Source organism: Heptranchias perlo, unplaced genomic scaffold (genome assembly GCF_035084215.1).
Source record: "Heptranchias perlo isolate sHepPer1 unplaced genomic scaffold, sHepPer1.hap1 HAP1_SCAFFOLD_1026, whole genome shotgun sequence".
In the NCBI taxonomy this organism is placed as follows: domain Eukaryota; kingdom Metazoa; phylum Chordata; class Chondrichthyes; order Hexanchiformes; family Hexanchidae; genus Heptranchias; species Heptranchias perlo.
The window spans coordinates 37,640-55,000 of NW_027138246.1; the positions used below are offsets into that span (position 1 = coordinate 37,640).

General features: G+C 53.2%; 1 long non-coding RNA gene across 1 annotated transcript in view; it reads left to right on the plus strand.

The window, feature by feature from the left end:
• Nucleotides 1-2,093: 2,093 nt before the first annotated feature.
• The window catches only part of LOC137307517 (uncharacterized), an 18,673-nt gene continuing 3,405 nt past the window's right edge, over nucleotides 2,094-17,361 (plus strand). Inside the window, exons 1-2 of the long non-coding RNA XR_010959134.1 lie at nucleotides 2,094-2,153; nucleotides 9,189-9,277. This is a non-coding gene — a long non-coding RNA (uncharacterized lncRNA). The remainder of the gene's footprint in view (nucleotides 2,154-9,188; nucleotides 9,278-17,361) is intronic.

Sequence of the window (17,361 nt, forward strand, 5' to 3'; positions counted from 1 at the left end):
TGATGGGTGAACTGGACTTGGTGCGAGTTGGGATACCGGGGGGTGGGGGCAGCGGGGATTTGGATGAGCTGACGTTTACGGAGGGTGGGTGGCCGGCCAGGAGAGCATTGGAATAATCATGGAGGTAACAAAGGCAAGGATGAGGGTTTCAGCCGCAGACGGGCTGAGGCAGGGCCGGACAATAAAAGGATTGACTAGGGTGGATACAGAAAAACTATTCAGAGTTTTGTTGGGTAAGGCTATCAAGGGACATGGAACAAAGTCCAGTAAATAGAGTTGAGATTCAGATCAGTCATAATCTGATTGATTGGCGGAACAGGCTCGAGGGGCTGAATGGCCTCCTCCTGTTCCTGTGTTGGATTATCCCATTCTTATCTAGGTCCCACAAACAGCAATGTGATAAATGACCAGATAATCTGCTTTTTTAGTGATGTTGGTTGAGGGATAAATATCGGCCCCAGGACAACGGGGAGAACTCCCCCCTGCTCTTCCTCGAAATAGTGGCCGTGGGATCTTTTACATCCCGCCTGAGAGGGGCAGACGGGGGGCTTTGGTTTAATGTCTCATCCGAAAGACGGCACCTCCGACAGTGCAGCGCTCCCTCAGTACTGGCATCGGGGAGTGTCGGCCTGGATTATGGGGCTCAAGTCTCTGGAGTGGGGGCTCGAACCCATGACTTTCTGACTCAGAGGTGACGGAGAGAGAGTGCCACCCACTGATGGCTGACACCAAGTAGGCACAGAGGGACGGTTTGGGGGGGTCTATAAGGTGTTAGCTATGGCTCAGTGGGCAGCTCTGTCTCTCACCTCTGAGTCAGAAGGTCATGGGTTCGAGCCCCCACTCCAGAGACTCCAGGCCGACACTCCCCAGTACCCAGTACTGAGGGAGCGCTGCACTGTCGGAGGTGCCGTCTTTCGGATGAGACGTTAAACCGAGGAGCCCCCGTCTGCCCTCTCAGGTGGGACGTAAAAGATCCCACGGCCACTATTGGAAGAAGAGCAGAGGGGGGAGTTCTCCCCGGTGTCCTGGGGCCCCGATATTTATCCCTCAACCAACATCACTATAAAAAAAAACACAGATGATCTGGTCATTTATCACATTGCTGTTTGTGGGATCTTGCTGTGCGCAAATTGGCTGCCCCGTTTCCTACATCACAACAGCGGCCGCGCTTCAAAAAAAAAAGTACTTCATTGGCTGTAAGGCGAGTTGTGATGACCTGAGGTGGTGAAAGGCGCAGTAGGAAGGCGTGTTCTTTCTTTAAGAGGGGAAACAGCTCATGCTTTTGGGGAGCGACTTGGGGTACGGAGGCCAGTGGATCGCCGCAAACGTCCCATCGCGTCATCTCTCAGAGAGAGAGAGCGAGAGAGCGAGAGAGAGGCGAAACTCAGGAAATGAGCATGTGTCAGTGAGATGTGCTAAAGGGTTAACGGCAGCTTGTGTCTTAATTGGAATCGGGCCCAGGCTCCAGCTCCATTGCTCCATTTTCCGTCGGTAGGAGAAGAGACACGCTCGAGAATGTTCAGGGGCCAGCGCTGGCAGTCCAAAAAAAAAAAGCGCCTCTCTCTCTCTCTCTCTCTCTCGCTCTCTCTCTCGCTCCCTCTTTCTGCCTCTTCCTTTCCCGTGAGCAGGTGCTCAGAGTGGCGCTCTTAAGGAGAGCCGGCCCCGCCAGCAAGGTGGAAGGGGCCGCGATCCGAGGGGACGGGTGATTCTTTTAGCGACGAGCAGGGGGAATTAAAAAAAAAAAATCTCTTCTTGGCGACCTGGTGGGATTGGGAACTGAAGGGTGAGCAGCTCCAATCGGCTCTGCCTTGGGGAGGGCAGGTGGGGGGAAGGCGGGGTAGGGGAGAGAGAGGGTGCGGGGGGGGGAAGAGTGGATCTTTGAAGTGAAGAGGGGAGAGGGGCGATGAAAGAGTCTCGAACCGATCATGTGATTAGAAAGTCTCTCTCTCTCTCTCTCTCTCTATCGGCCTCTTGGCAAGCCATACACTGTTGGCATGTAACATTGATCCATTGTTCCCAGTTGGAAGGGGGGGAGCGTTTGAGGGGAACGGCACATTCTGCTCTTATACTTCTGACCGCAGAAAGAATTTTAGATCTCCTTTCTCCACTGGGCACCATCCGAAAGAGAAGGGGAAGAATTAAAACGAAGAAAGGTGGGAGGGGCGGTCAGAGTAACCCATTGGTTTCCTCTTGTTCTCTAAATGGACAGGCGTCTTCGACCTTCCCGGCCAAACTTTTCCTGTTCAAAGACAGCCTGTGTTCTCCATTTTTTTTTTCCCTCGCTGTACAAGGGTGCGGAAATGGTGGAGAGGTTGGGCCAAGAGATGCCATCTGCTCTGCCAGCCCTCTCGCCCCCCCCACCACCCGCCCGCCCGCCCACCCGGCTGAGGCAGCCAGCCAAAGGCAGCACTTGCCCAGCGAGCAACGGACTCAGGTACGTTCCCCGAAGAAAGATTTTCCTTTCTTTGGATGTTTTTTTTTCCCCCCCCCCACCCCCCTCTCTCTCTTGGTTTGTCGCGAACAAAGTCCATAAAAAAAAAAAGGGCCTCCCTCGTGCGTGGCCGTTCTCCCCATTGGCCACCGCGAGGACCACCAGGCTCCCTCGCAGGCTGCCAAAAGAGTTTGCCAGTGCCCGCCAAAACAGCCGGGAGGGTGACCAGAATTCTCGGCCCGCCGCGAAGGGTCTCCTGGCGGGTTTTTTTTTTTTTGAGGCTGGATTTGATTGCCGACGAGGGTTAAGGGGGAGCGATTTTCTAGACTTGGTTTCTGTGATTCTCTCTCTTTTTTTTTTTGGGCAACGTTTGGCAGCCAATGTCTGGAAGGCGTCCAACAAAGAAGAAGTGATAATTTGTTTTCTATCTTCAAAAAACGCTAAAGTTTCCAAACCAGCTCCACCTGAATCCTGCCTGAGGGTTTCTGGGCAAGCGTGGTCTCTGGGGCGGAGGGGGGGGGATATCGCAGAATGCGGAGGGTGGGGGACGAGTGGGGGTTGGGAGGGGAAGAGAGATCAAACCAAGAGTGCAAGGGTGCTGTTGAGAAATATTTGTATGGGTGTGTGCGTATAATTCAGTAACCGGCCGTGCCTTTGTCACTTCCAGGATGGACTATGCCAACGCTCTCCTGGCCGGCCTCCCATCTCCCACCCTCCGTAAACTCCAGCTCATCCAAAACTCTGCTGCCCCACCGTATCCTAACTCGCACCGAGTCCCGTTCACCAATCAACCCCACCCCCGCTCACTGACCTCCATTGGCTCCCGGCCCGACAACGCCTCGATTTTAAAATCCTCATCCTCGTGTTCAAATCCCTCCGTGGCTCTCTACCCCCCCCCCCCGACTATCTCTGTAACCCTCCTCCAGCCCGACAACCCTCCGAGATCTCTGCGCTCTCTGGGCGGTGGAGAGTAATGAGAGTGAACATATGGTGACCTATAGGGGGCGATGGAGAGTAATGAGAGTGAACATATGGTGACCTATAGGGGGCGATGGAGAGTAATGAGAGTGAACATATGGTGACCTATAGGGGGCGATGGAGAGTAACGAGAGTGAACATACGGTGACCTATAGGGGGCGATGGAGAGTAATGAGAGTGAATATACGGTGACCTATAGGGGGCGATGGAGAGTAACGAGAGTGAACATATGGTGACCTATAGGGGGCGATGGAGAGTAATGAGAGTGAACATATGGTGACCTATAGGGGGCGATGGAGAGTAATGAGAGTGAACATATGGTGACCTATAGGGGGCGATGGAGAGTAACGAGAGTGAACATATGGTGACCTATAGGGGGCGATGGAGAGTAAAGAGAGTGAACATACGGTGACCTATAGGGGGCGATGGAGAGTAACGAGAGTGAACATATGGTGACCAAAAGGGGGCGATGGAGAGTAATGAGAGTGAACATATGGTGACCTATAGGGGGCGGTGGAGAGTAACGAGAGTAAACATACGGTGACCTATAGGGGGCGATGGAGAGTAATGAGAGTGACCATACGGTGACCTATAGGGGGCGGTGGAGAGTAATGAGAGTGAACATACGGTGACCTATAGGGGGCGATGGAGAGTAATGAGAGTGAACATACGGTGACCAAAAGGGGGCGATGGAGAGTAACGAGAGTGAACATACGGTGACCTATAGGGGGCGATGGAGAGTAATGAGAGTGAACATATGGTGACCTATAGGGGGTGATGGAGAGTAACGAGAGTGAACATTCGGTGACCTATAGGGGGTGATGGAGAGTAATGAGAGTGAACATATGGTGACCTATAGGGGGCGGTGGAGAGTAATGAGAGTGAACATATGGTGACCTATAGGGGGTGATGGAGAGTAACGAGAGTGAACATACGGTGACCTATAGGGGGTGATGGAGAGTAACGAGAGTGAACATATGGTGACCTATAGGGGGCGATGGAGAGTAACGAGAGTGAACATTCGGTGACCTATAGGGGGCGATGGAGAGTAATGAGAGTGAACATATGGTGACCTATAGGGGGCGATGGAGAGTAACGAGAGTGAACATACGGTGACCTATAGGGGGCGATAGAGAGTAACGAGAGTGAACATACGGTGACCTATAGGGGGCGATGGAGAGTAACGAGAGTGAACATACGGTGACCTATAGGGGGCAATAGAGAGTAACGAGAGTGAACATACGGTGACCTATAGGGGGCGATGGAGAGTAACGAGAGTGAACATACGGTGACCTATAGGGGGTGATGGAGAGTAATGAGAGTGAACATATGGTGACCTATAGGGGGCGATGGAGAGTAACGAGAGTGAACAGACGGTGACCTATAGGGGGTGATGGAGAGTAACGAGAGTGAACAGACGGTGGCCTGTAGGGGGCGATAGAGAGTAACGAGAGTGAACATACGGTGACCTATAGGGGGCGATGGAGAGTAACGAGAGTGAACATACGGTGACCTATAGGGGGCGATGGAGAGTAACGAGAGTGAACAGACGGTGACCTATAGGGGGCGATGGAGAGTAACGAGAGTGAACATATGGTGACCTATAGGGGGCGATGGAGAGTAACGAGAGTGAACATATGGTGACCTATAGGGGGCGGTGGAGAGTAACGAGAGTGAACATATGGTGACCTATAGGGGGCGATGGAGAGTAACGAGAGTGAACATACGGTGACCTATAGGAGGCGATGGAGAGTAACGAGAGTGAACATATGGTGACCTATAGGGGGCGATGGAGAGTAACGAGAGTAAACATATGGTGACCTATAGGAGGCGATGGAGAGTAACGAGAGTGAACATATGGTGACCTATAGGGGGTGATGGAGAGTAACGAGAGTGAACATACGGTGACCTATAGGGGGTGATGGAGAGTAACGAGAGTGAACATATGGTGACCTATAGGGGGCGATGGAGAGTAACGAGAGTGAACATTCGGTGACCTATAGGGGGCGATGGAGAGTAATGAGAGTGAACATATGGTGACCTATAGGGGGCGATGGAGAGTAACGAGAGTGAACATACGGTGAGCTATAGGGGGCGATGGAGAGTAACGAGAGTGAACATACGGTGACCTATAGGGGGCGATAGAGAGTAACGAGAGTGAACATACGGTGACCTATAGGGGGCGATGGAGAGTAACGAGAGTGAACATACGGTGACCTATAGGGGGCAATAGAGAGTAACGAGAGTGAACATACGGTGACCTATAGGGGGCGATGGAGAGTAACGAGAGTGAACATACGGTGACCTATAGGGGGTGATGGAGAGTAATGAGAGTGAACATATGGTGACCTATAGGGGGCGATGGAGAGTAACGAGAGTGAACAGACGGTGACCTATAGGGGGTGATGGAGAGTAACGAGAGTGAACAGACGGTGGCCTGTAGGGGGCGATAGAGAGTAACGAGAGTGAACATACGGTGACCTATAGGGGGCGATGGAGAGTAACGAGAGTGAACATACGGTGACCTATAGGGGGCGATGGAGAGTAACGAGAGTGAACAGACGGTGACCTATAGGGGGCGATGGAGAGTAACGAGAGTGAACATATGGTGACCTATAGGGGGCGATGGAGAGTAACGAGAGTGAACATATGGTGACCTATAGGGGGCGGTGGAGAGTAACGAGAGTGAACATATGGTGACCTATAGGGGGCGATGGAGAGTAACGAGAGTGAACATACGGTGACCTATAGGAGGCGATGGAGAGTAAAGAGAGTGAACATATGGTGACCTATAGGGGGCGGTGGAGAGTAACGAGAGTGAACATATGGTGACCTATAGGGGGCGGTGGAGAGTAACGAGAGTGAACATATGGTGACCTATAGGGGGCGATGGAGAGTAACGAGAGTGAACATATGGTGACCTATAGGGGGCGATGGAGAGTAACGAGAGTAAACATATGGTGACCTATAGGAGGCGATGGAGAGTAACGAGAGTGAACATATGGTGACCTATAGGGGGCGATGGAGAGTAATGAGAGTGAACATATGGTGACCTATAGGGGGCGATGGAGAGTAATGAGAGTGAACATACGGTGACCTATAGGGGGCGGTGGAGAGTAATGAGAGTGAACATATGGTGACCTATAGGGGGTGATGGAGAGTAATGAGAGTGAACATACGGTGACCTATAGGGGGCGATGGAGAGTAATGAGAGTGAACATACGGTGACCTATAGGGGGCGATGGAGAGTAATGAGAGTGAACATACGGTGACCTATAGGGGGCGATAGAGAGTAATGAGAGTGAACATACGGTGACCTATAGGGGGCGATGGAGAGTAATGAGAGTGAACATACGGTGACCTATAGGGGGCGATGGAGAGTAATGAGAGTGAACATACGGTGACCTATAGGGGGCGGTGGAGAGTAATGAGAGTAAACATATGGTGACCTATAGGGGGCGGTGGAGAGTAATGAGAGTGAACATATGGTGACCTATAGGGGGCGGTGGAGAGTAATGAGAGTGAACATATGGTGACCTATAGGGGGCGATGGAGAGTAATGAGAGTGAACATACGGTGACCTATAGGGGGCGATGGAGAGTAACGAGAGTGAACATATGGTGACCTATAGGGGGCGATGGAGAGTAATGAGAGTAAACATATGGTGACCTATAGGGGGCGGTGGAGAGTAATGAGAGTGAACATATGGTGACCTATAGGGGGCGATGGAGAGTAATGAGAGTGAACATACGGTGACCTATAGGGGGCGATGGAGAGTAATGAGAGTGAACATATGGTGACCTATAGGGGGCGGTGGAGAGTAATGAGAGTGAACATATGGTGACCTATAGGGGGCGGTGGAGAGTAATGAGAGTAAACATATGGTGACCTATAGGGGGCGGTGGAGAGTAATGAGAGTGAACATATGGTGACCTATCGGAGGCGATGGAGAGTAACGAGAGCGAACATACACACACTGACCTATAGGGGGAGCGGAAGACCAAAGAGACTCACACACACCCTGAGGGGACGTAACATTACAGTCCAGACATGGAACCCCGCCCTCATTCAAAGCTGAATTCCCTGAACCACCTCCTTGATCCAGACTCTGGAACACATTGTCCGTGATCAGGACCCTCCCTCCCCACCTCGCCATGCGGAAACCGCTGTCGAGTCTCTCCGCCACGACCCCTCCAGACATTTATTATCCCCATTGAGGACACAGGCTAACGGAAGGGACGAACAGGTGGGCGCAGGGCCCAGCCCCGCTGGGAATCTGACTTCACACGGCCAAACGGAGCAATCGTGCCAATCTGTGTCGGGGAGCGGAGACCTTTGCCTTTTTTTTTTATTCGTTCACGGGATGTGGGCGTCGCTGGCAAGGCCGGCATTTATTGCCCATCCCTAATTGCCCTTGAGAAGGTGGTGGTGAGCCGCCTTCTTGAACCGCTGCAGTCCGTGTGGTGAAGGTTCTCCCACAGTGCTGTTAGGAAGGGAGTTCCAGGGTTTTGACCCAGCGACGATGAAGGAACGGCCGATATATTTCCAAGTCGGGATGGTGTGTGACTTGGAGGGGAACGTGCAGGTGGTGTTGTTCCCATGTGCCTGCTGCCCTTGTCCTTCTAGGTGGTAGAGGTCGCGGGTTTGGGAGGTGCTGTCGAAGAAGCCTTGGCGAGTTGCTGCAGTGCATCCTGTGGATGGTACACACTGCAGCCACAGTGCGCCGGTGGTGAAGGGAGTGAATGTTTAGGGTGGTGGATGGGGTGCCAATCAAGCGGGCTGCTTTGTCCTGGATGGTGTCGAGCTTCTTGAGTGTTGTTGGAGCTGCACTCATCCAGGCAAGTGGAGAGTGTTCCATCACACTCCTGACTTGTGCCTTGTCGATGGTGGAAAGGCTTTGGGAAGTCAGGAGGTGAGTCACTCGCCGCAGAATACCCAGCCTCTGACCTGCTCTTGTAGCCACAGTATTTATATGGCTGGTCCAGTTAAGTTTCTGGTCAATGGTGACCCCCAGGATGTTGATGGTGGGGGATTCAGCGATGGTTCGTGGCGCCAAGCCTGTTCGAGAAACAAGAGAAAGAATTGCATTTCTATAGCGCCTAGGGACGCCCCAAAGCGTTTCACAGCCAAAGCAGTACTTCTTGTTTTGAGGTGCGGTCACTGTTGTAATGTAGGGAAACGCGGCAGCCGATTTGCGCACAGCAAGATCCCACAAACAGCGATGAGATAAATGACTGGATCATGTTTTTTTTTGAAAGTGATGTTGGTCGAATCTATCACCCACCCAGACGACGGGCCTGGGACTTCTGCGCTGCTGACGTGGGAACAGTGGGTTGGCGAAACAGGGGCACCTGTGGCGTACGGCCGCGGGTCCGTCAGCGCCAGCCCGTGGAAGAGCCGCGCAGCTCGCCCTCCCGCCCAGTAGGAGGGACGTAACCGCGTCGGAACAAAGCAGCGACGAGAGAGAGAGAGAGAGAGAGAGGATCTTTCTTTCCTTCCTCCCCCACCATGTGCCTGACAATCGGGGCCCTGTTTTCAAGTCATGCCCGGTGTGTCATGCGCCTTGGAGGAGTTGGTGCCACATTCTTGCAGATGACGAAAGGGTGTGTGTGGCTGGGAGGGGAATTCTTCCCGCAGAGCCTGCGACAGACAGCTCCCCCTCCCCTCCGCCCCCCCCCCGGCCCTCTCCCCACCCTCCCCCAGACGCCAAACGCACGGGATGCAGCAGAATATCTGCCAACTGGGCTCATTGTGTTCTCTCTGATTTTCTCTCTCTCAGGAGTCTACGAGAGAGCTGCATCTTTGGCACACGACCAAAAGTGCCACTTGGCTGCGGGCAGCAACCGAGGGGAGAGAGAGAAACACAAGGTGAGGCAGCCAGAAGTGCCAGGAGGAACATACAGGTAGAGTCAGAGCTAAGAGCATCACCATCGCCCGTCTCCGCCCCCGCCTCAGCTCATCTGCCGCTGAATTCCTCATCCGTTCCTTTGTCGCCTCTAGACTGGACTATTCCAACGCTCTCCTGACCGGCCTCCCATCTCCCACCCTCCCGTAAACTCGAAACTCTGCTGCCCCCGTATCCGAACTCGTACCATCACCCATCAACCCTCCCTGCGCTCGCTGACCTACATTGGCTCCCGGTCCGGGAACGCCTCGATTTTAAAAATGCTCATCCTTATTTTCAAATCCCTCCTCGCCCCCCCTCTTCCTTTCCCTGTATCCTCCTACAGCCCTCCGAGATCTCTGCGCTCCTCCAATACTGGCCCATCCCCCGATTCCCATCGCTCCACCATTGGCGGCCGTGCCTTCAGCCGCCTGGGCCCTAAGCTCTGGAATTCCCTCCCTAAACCTCTCCGCCTCTCTCTCTCCTCCTTTAAGACGCTCCTTAAAACCTACCTCTTTGACCAAGCTTTTGGTCACCTGTCCTAATATCTCCTTATGTGGCTCGGTGTCAAATTTTGTTTGATAATCGCTCCTGTGCAGCACCTTGGGACGTTTTACTACGTTAAAGGCGCTATATAAATGCAAATTGTTTTGTTATGATGTTCAATATTGGAATTGCACTGAGAATTTAATGCTATTAGGTGTCTGCTGTGGCTCAGTGTGTAGCATACTCTCCCTCGCCTCTGAGTCAGAAGGTCGTGGGTTCGAGCCCCCACTCCAGAGATTCAAGTCACATAATCCAGGCCGACACTCCCAGTGCCAGTACTGAGGGAGCGCCGCACTGTCGGAGGGTCGGTACTGAGGGAGCGCCGCACTGTCGGAGGGTCGGTACTGAGGGAGCGCCGCACTGTCGGAGGGTCGGTACTGAGGGAGCGCCGCACTGTCGGAGGGTCGGTACTGAGGGAGCGCCGCACTGTCGGAGGGTCAGTACAGAGGGAGTGCCGCACTGTCGGAGGGTCGGTACTGAGGGAGCGCCGCACTGTCGGAGGGTCGGTATTGAGGGAGCGCCGCACTGTCGGAGGGTCAGTACTGAGGGAGCGCCGCACTGTCGGAGGGTCGGTACTGAGGGAGCGCCGCACTGTCGGAGGGTCGGTACTGAGGGAGCGCCGCACTGTCGGAGGGTCGGTACTGAGGGAGCGCCGCACTGTCGGAGGGTCGGTACTGAGGGAGCGCCGCACTGTCGGAGGGTCGGTACTGAGGGAGCGCCGCACTGTCGGAGGGTCGGTACTGAGGGAGCGCCGCACTGTCGGAGGGTCGGTACTGAGGGAGCGCCGCACTGTCGGAGGGTCGGTACTGAGGGAGCGCCGCACTGTCGGAGGGTCGGTACTGAGGGAGCGCCTCACTGTCGGAGGGTCGGTACTGAGGGAGCGCCGCACTGTCGGAGGGTCGGTACTGAGGGAGCGCCGCACTGTCGGAGGGTCGGTACTGAGGGAGCGCCGCACTGTCGGAGGGTCAGTACTGAGGGAGCGCCGCACTGTCGGAGGGTCAATACTGAGGGAACGCCGCACTGTCGGATCAGATGTTAAACTAAAGCCCCCTGTTTGCCCCTCTCAAAGAAGAGTTGAGGAGTTCTCCCTGGGGCCAATATTTATCACTTTCAAAAAAAAGGTCGTTATCACATTGCTGTTTGTGGGATCTTGCTGTGCGCAAATTGGCGTTTCCTACATTACAACAGTGACTAACACTTCAAAAAGGGACTCCATTGGCTGTAAAGCGCTTTGGGAACGTCCTGAGGTCATGAAAGGTGCTGTAGAAATGGGAGTTTTATTTTTCCATAATATTTTAATAGCAGAAATCGCCCTTGCTTTGCCGAGCTTTGCTGGCAGATATCTCCCTTGCTTTCGCTGCATGCTGGGCTCGAATCTCACAGCCTCCGACAGTCCCCTTGTCTCTTACCCAAGACGTCTGGACGGTGAGTGCTGGCTGCTGCTTTTCTTTCATTCATTCACCCATCCCTAGTCGCCCCCTTGAGAGGGCGGTGGTGGGCCGCCTTCTTCTTGAACCGCTGGTGGCGGGTTTGATACGACCGAGTGTCTCGCTGGGACCCACTCCAGACGGCAGTTAGGAGTCAACCAGGTCGGTGCGGGGACGGGAGTCACGTGGAGGCCCAGACCGGGTCAGGACGGCCGGTTTCCTTCCCTAAATGGACATTAAGTGAACCAGTTGTGTTTTTATGACAGCTTCGCGGTCACTTTTACTGAGACCAGCTTTTTATTCCCAGATTGTTTTCATCTGAACTCAAGTTCTCTGGGCTCTGAACTCCCGTTCTCTGGATTCCTGGTCCAATAAATTAATGTCAATTAGCGAAGGTCTTCCAGAATGATAATTAGTTCCTATTTATATAGAATCATAGAAAGGTTACAGCACAGAAGGAGGCCATTCAGCCCATCAAGTCCGCGCCGGCTCTACGCAAGAGCAATCCGGCTTCCTGATCAATCCTGAGCCAAAGTTTCTGACCTCAAGCCGAGCTTCCAAACCTGTATCCCCCCCCCTCGCATAGACTGCCAATCTCTCCCTCTGTAATGAAGCCCATCTGCTGCTGAAAGCCTTATATCCATGCCTTTGTCACCTCCAATGATCTCCTGGTCGGCCTCCCATCCTCCATCTTCCATAAACTCCTGCTCATCCAAAACACTTGCCGATATCCTATCCCACGCTAAGTCCCACTCACCCGTCAACCCTAAACTCGCTGGCCTACATTGGCTGACAACGCCTCAGATTTAAAATGCTAACCCTTGTGGTTAAATTTCTCCATTCCCTTTCTCTAACCTCCTCCAGCCCGACAAACTTGTCGTCTCCATCCCTCTTACTCAAGCCCCAATGCAATCCCTCCCTCCTTCAACCACCATTAATGGCCATGCCTTCAGCCGCCTTGCTCCCGTGGTCTGGATGCTATGCCTAAACCCCTCTGCCTTTCCGTCACCCTCTTGTAGTCTTGTCACGTAGCTTAGCGACATCCCAAAGCAGTACACATGCAATGGAGTGCGGGGGTTACAGATTTCACAAGCAGCAACGGGATGAATGGATCAGTTAATCTGATGTTGACTGAGTGAGGAATTTTGGCCCTGGTGGAGGAAGCAGACTCAATAGTAACTTTCGAAAGGGGAATTGGATAAATACTTGAAGGGGAAAAAATTTGCAGGGCTGTGGGGAGAGAGCATGGGCGGGAGAGGGTCTAATTAGATAACTCTTTCAGAGAGCGGAAACAGGCATGATGGGCCGAATGGCCTCCTTCTGTGCTGTAAGATCCTACCACACCAGGAGATCATCCCTGTCCTCCTTCCGATAGTCAAGTTTAACGTCTCGTCTGAAAGACGGCGCCTCCGACAGCGCGGCGCTCCCTCGGTACAGGCACCGGGCAGTGTCGGCCTGGGGCTTGAGTCTCTGGGGTGGGGGCTCGAACCCACGGCCTTCAGAAACAAGAGTGCGACTGACCGAGCCAAGCAGACACGGTCTGCGTAAGCAGAAGAGAGGCAAGATGTGTTGACTGCGATGATTCACTGAGATACGGAATTTATAGTCAAGGGACATATCGTATTTAACTCAACTTGAAGATAATCTCCAAGCTGGAAATCCTGATGGAGAGATTCCCTCTTTAAAAGGGGTCCTGATGGAGAGACTCCCTCTTTAAAAGGGGTCCCTGATGGAGAGACTCCCTCTTTAAAAGGGGTCCCTGATGGGGAGACTCCCTCTTTAAAAGGGGTCCCTGATGGGGAGACTCCCTCTTTAAAAGGGGTCCCTGATGGAGAGACTCCCTCTTTAAAAGGGGTCCCTGACGGGGAGACTCCCTCTTTACAATGGGTCCCTGACGGGGAGACTCCCTCTTTAAAAGGGGTCCCTGACGGGGAGACTCCCTCTTTACAATGGGTCCCTGACGGGGAGACTCCCTCTTTACAATGGGTCCCTGACGGGGAGACTCCCTCTATATTAACACGTTTTACAGTTTCACTGAAGCTGAGGTGATTTAATCAACCTTCAACCAATTGATGGCTTGCAAACCAATTATCATGTCGCCTGCCAAATAGACCAACAGGGAAAGGTATCAAACGGAACAATAAAATTCACCGTCGATCAGGTCTGGGAGAACTTTGTTCTCTGTCATTTTTTTTATTCGTTCATGGGATGTGGGCGTCGCTGGCGAGGCCGGCATTTATTGCCCATCCCTAATTGCCCCCCTTGAGAAGGTGGTGGTGAGCCGCCTTCTTGAACCGCTGCAGTCCGTGTGGTGAAGGTTCTCCCACAGTGCTGTTAGGAAGGGAGTTCCAGGATTTTGACCCAGCGACGATGAAGGAACGGCCGATATATTTCCAAGTCGGGATGGTGTGTGACTTGGAGGGGAACGTGCAGGTGGTGTTGTTCCCATGTGCCTGCTGCTCTTGTCCTTCTAGGTGGTAGAGGTCGCGGGTTTGGGAGGTGCTGTCGAAGAAGCCTTGGCGAGTTGCTGCAGTGCATCCTGTGGATGGTACACACTGCAGCCACTGTGCGCCGGTGGTGAAGGGAGTGAATGTTTATGGTGGTGGATGGGGTGCCAATCAAGCGGGCTGCTTTGTCCTGGATGGTGTCGAGCTTCTTGAGTGTTGTTGGAGCTGCATTCATCCAGGCAAGTGGAGAGTATTCCATCACACTCCTGACTTGTGCCTTGTAGATGGTGGAAAGGCTTTGGGGAGTCAGGAGGTGAGTCACTCGCCGCAGAATACCCAGCCTCTGACCTGCTCTTGTAGCCACAGTATTTATATGGCTGGTCCAGTTAAGTTTCTGGTCAATGGTGACCCCCAGGATGTTGATGGTGGGGGATTCGGCGATGGTAATGCCGTTGAATGTCAAGGGGAGGTGGTTAGACTCTCTCTTGTTGGAGATGGTCATTGCCTGTCACTTGTCTGGTGCGAATGTTACTTGCCACTTATGAGCCCAAGCCTGGATGTTGTCCAGGTCTTGCTGCATGCGGGCTCGGACTGCTTCATTATTTGAGGGGTTGCGAATGGAACTGAACACTGTGCAATCATCAGCGAACATCCCCATTTCTGACCTTATGATGGAGGGAAGGTCATTGATGAAGCAGCTGAAGATGGTTGGGCCTAGGACACTGCCCTGAGGAACTCCTGCAGCAATGCCTGGTCTAGTGGGAAGCCTGGTTTGGCTCTAACGGTCCTCTGACAGGGTGGTACTGCTCACATGGGCGATCGATGACAAGCAATGACACAAAGTCAAGTCCCTGCAGTCAAGATCATCCTGTTTCGTGGGGAATCCACCTGATGTACCAGTCCTGCCCGATCATTGGAGGCACCGGGTGACAGTCCCGATCCACGGGAATCTGCGGAAATCCGCCAGGATGAAATGCCAAGCCTGATGTTGATGTAAACGTCAGCCTGATTTGAAGGAAGCATTTTCAGCACAGAGCAAGACGGGCACTCAGCAGCGGCTTGCTGGCTACCATGGTATCGGTGTGCCAGGGTTTCTACGTACCAGGGTTCCAGTGTACCAGGGTCAAAGGGTACCAGTGCACCAGGTGTGTGTCGGGGCAGGTCCGTTGGGGGTGCGGCCCCATTTCCAGAGAGGTGGCCTCCTCCAGCCCTACAATTCTGCGAGATCTCTGCGCTCCTCCAATTCCGGCCTCTTGCGCATCCCCCGATTCCCATCGCTCCACCATTGGCGGCCGTGCCTTCAGCTGCCTGGGCCCTAAGCTCTGGAATTCCCTCCCTAAACCTCTCCGCCTCTCCCTCCTCCTTTAAGACGCTCCTTAAAACCTACCTCTTTGACCAAGCTTTTGGTCACCTGTCCTAACATCTCCTTATGTGGCTCGGTGTCAAATTTTGTTTGATAATCACTCCTGTGAAGCGCCTTGGGACGTTTTACTACGTTAAAGGCGCTATATAAATGCAAATTATTGTTTCTGTTTGGGCTTTATAAATAGAGGCATGGAGTACAAAAGCAAGGAAGTTATGCTAAACCTTTACACATCACCGGTAAGGCCTGAGCTGGAGTGTTGGATCAATTCCTGAGCACCATTCATTAGTAAGGGTCCTTTGTGGTTCCCTTTCATGGATCTGGGGTTGAAGAGTTCGGGAATTTAGAGCTGAGGGTTAAATTTTGAAAAGACAAGTAATCGATGGGCTGGGCCCGACTTTCCGGATGGTTCCGGCTTCCATTCCCAGTCCCTGTCGGGGTAGGTGACGTCAGCCAGGGGGGAAAATGACCAATTGGATTAAGACGGGTAACACATCACATTAACACTGGGCAGGTCGAGTGGCAGATACTTATACTGAACAAATATTAAACACTAGGGGAGATGAGACAGTCACAGACAGGAGTGAATCGTTCCCCTTTTACCCGCTGTGTACTGTACATGTACAGGAGACACTGAGACACACACGGGCCGTACAGTACCAGACAGGAGTGAATCGTTCCCTTTTATCCGCTGTGTGCTGTACATGTACAGGAGACACTGAGACACACACGGGCCGTACAGTACCAGACGGGAGTGAATCGTTCCCTTTTACCCGCTGTGTACTGTACATGTACAGGAGACACTGAGACACACACGGGCCGTACAGTCCCAGACAGGAGTGAATCGTTCCCCTTTTACCCGCTGTGTACTGTACATGTACAGGAGACACTGAGACACACACGGGCCGTACAGTACCAGACAGGAGTGAATCGTTCCCTTTTATCCGCTGTGTGCTGTACATGTACAGGAGACACTGAGACACACACGGGCCGTACAGTACCAGACGGGAGTGAATCGTTCCCTTTTACCCGCTGTGTATTGTACATGTACAGGAGACACTGAGACACACATGGGCCGTACAGTACCAGACAGGAGTGAATCGTTCCCTTTTACCCGCTGTGTGCTGTACATGTACAGGAGACACTGAGACACACACGGGCCGTACAGTCCCAGACAGGAGTGAATCGTTCCCTTTTACCCACTGTGTACTGTACATGTACAGGAGACACTGAGACACACACGGGCCGTACAGTACCAGACAGGAGTGAATCGTTCCCCTTTTACCCGCTGTGTACTGTACATGTACAGGAGCTGACACTGAGACACACACGGGCCGTACAGTCCCAGACAGGAGTGAATCGTTCCCTTTTACCCGCTGTGTACTGTACATGTACAGGAGACACTGAGACACACACGGGCCGTACAGTACCAGACAGGAGTGAATCGTTCCCCTTTTACCCGCTGTGTACTGTACATGTACAGGAGCTGACACTGAGACACACACGGGCCGTACAGTCCCAGACAGGAGTGAATCGTTCCCTTTTACCCGCTGTGTACTGTACATGTACAGGAGCTGACACTGAGACACACACGGGCCGTCCAGTCCCAGACAGGAGTGAATCGTTCCCTTTTACCCGCTGCACATTGTCTAAAATGATGTTAATGGTGCTGTTTTTCTGATGCCTTTGTAAGTCCCCTTTAACAATGTAATCTGGGCTGTGTGACAGAGATCACCCTCCGTGCTAGAGAGTTAACAATGCTCTATTAACCTGCACTCGATGAGTTCAGTGCCAATGGGTCGGGTATGGATAGAGACCAGTCCCTTTGCCAACTTGGCCACTCATTGTTACATCACATGATAAAAACCATCCCCGTCTGCCAGGGCTGATAGACTTGGGCCATTCGCTGTATATCATCAGGGTCGCTGGGTAATTAAAGGGGGGAGAGAGAGAGGGAGAGGGGGAGACAGGGAGGGAGAGGGAGAGACAGGGAGGGAGAAGAAGGGAGAGGGAGAGAGAGGGAGGGAGAGAAAGAGACAGGGAGGAAGAGGGAGAGACAGGGAGGGAGGGAGGAGAGGGAGAGACAGGAAGGGAGGGACAAGGAGAGACAGGGAGGGAGAGGGAGAGACAGGAAGGGAGAGGGAGAGACAGGGAGGGAGAGGGAGAGACAGGGATAGACAGGGAGGGACAAGGAGAGACAGGGAGGGAGAGGGAGAGACAGGGAGGGAGGGAGGAGAGGGAGAGACAGGAAGGGAGGGACAAGGAGAGACAGGGAGGGAGAGGGA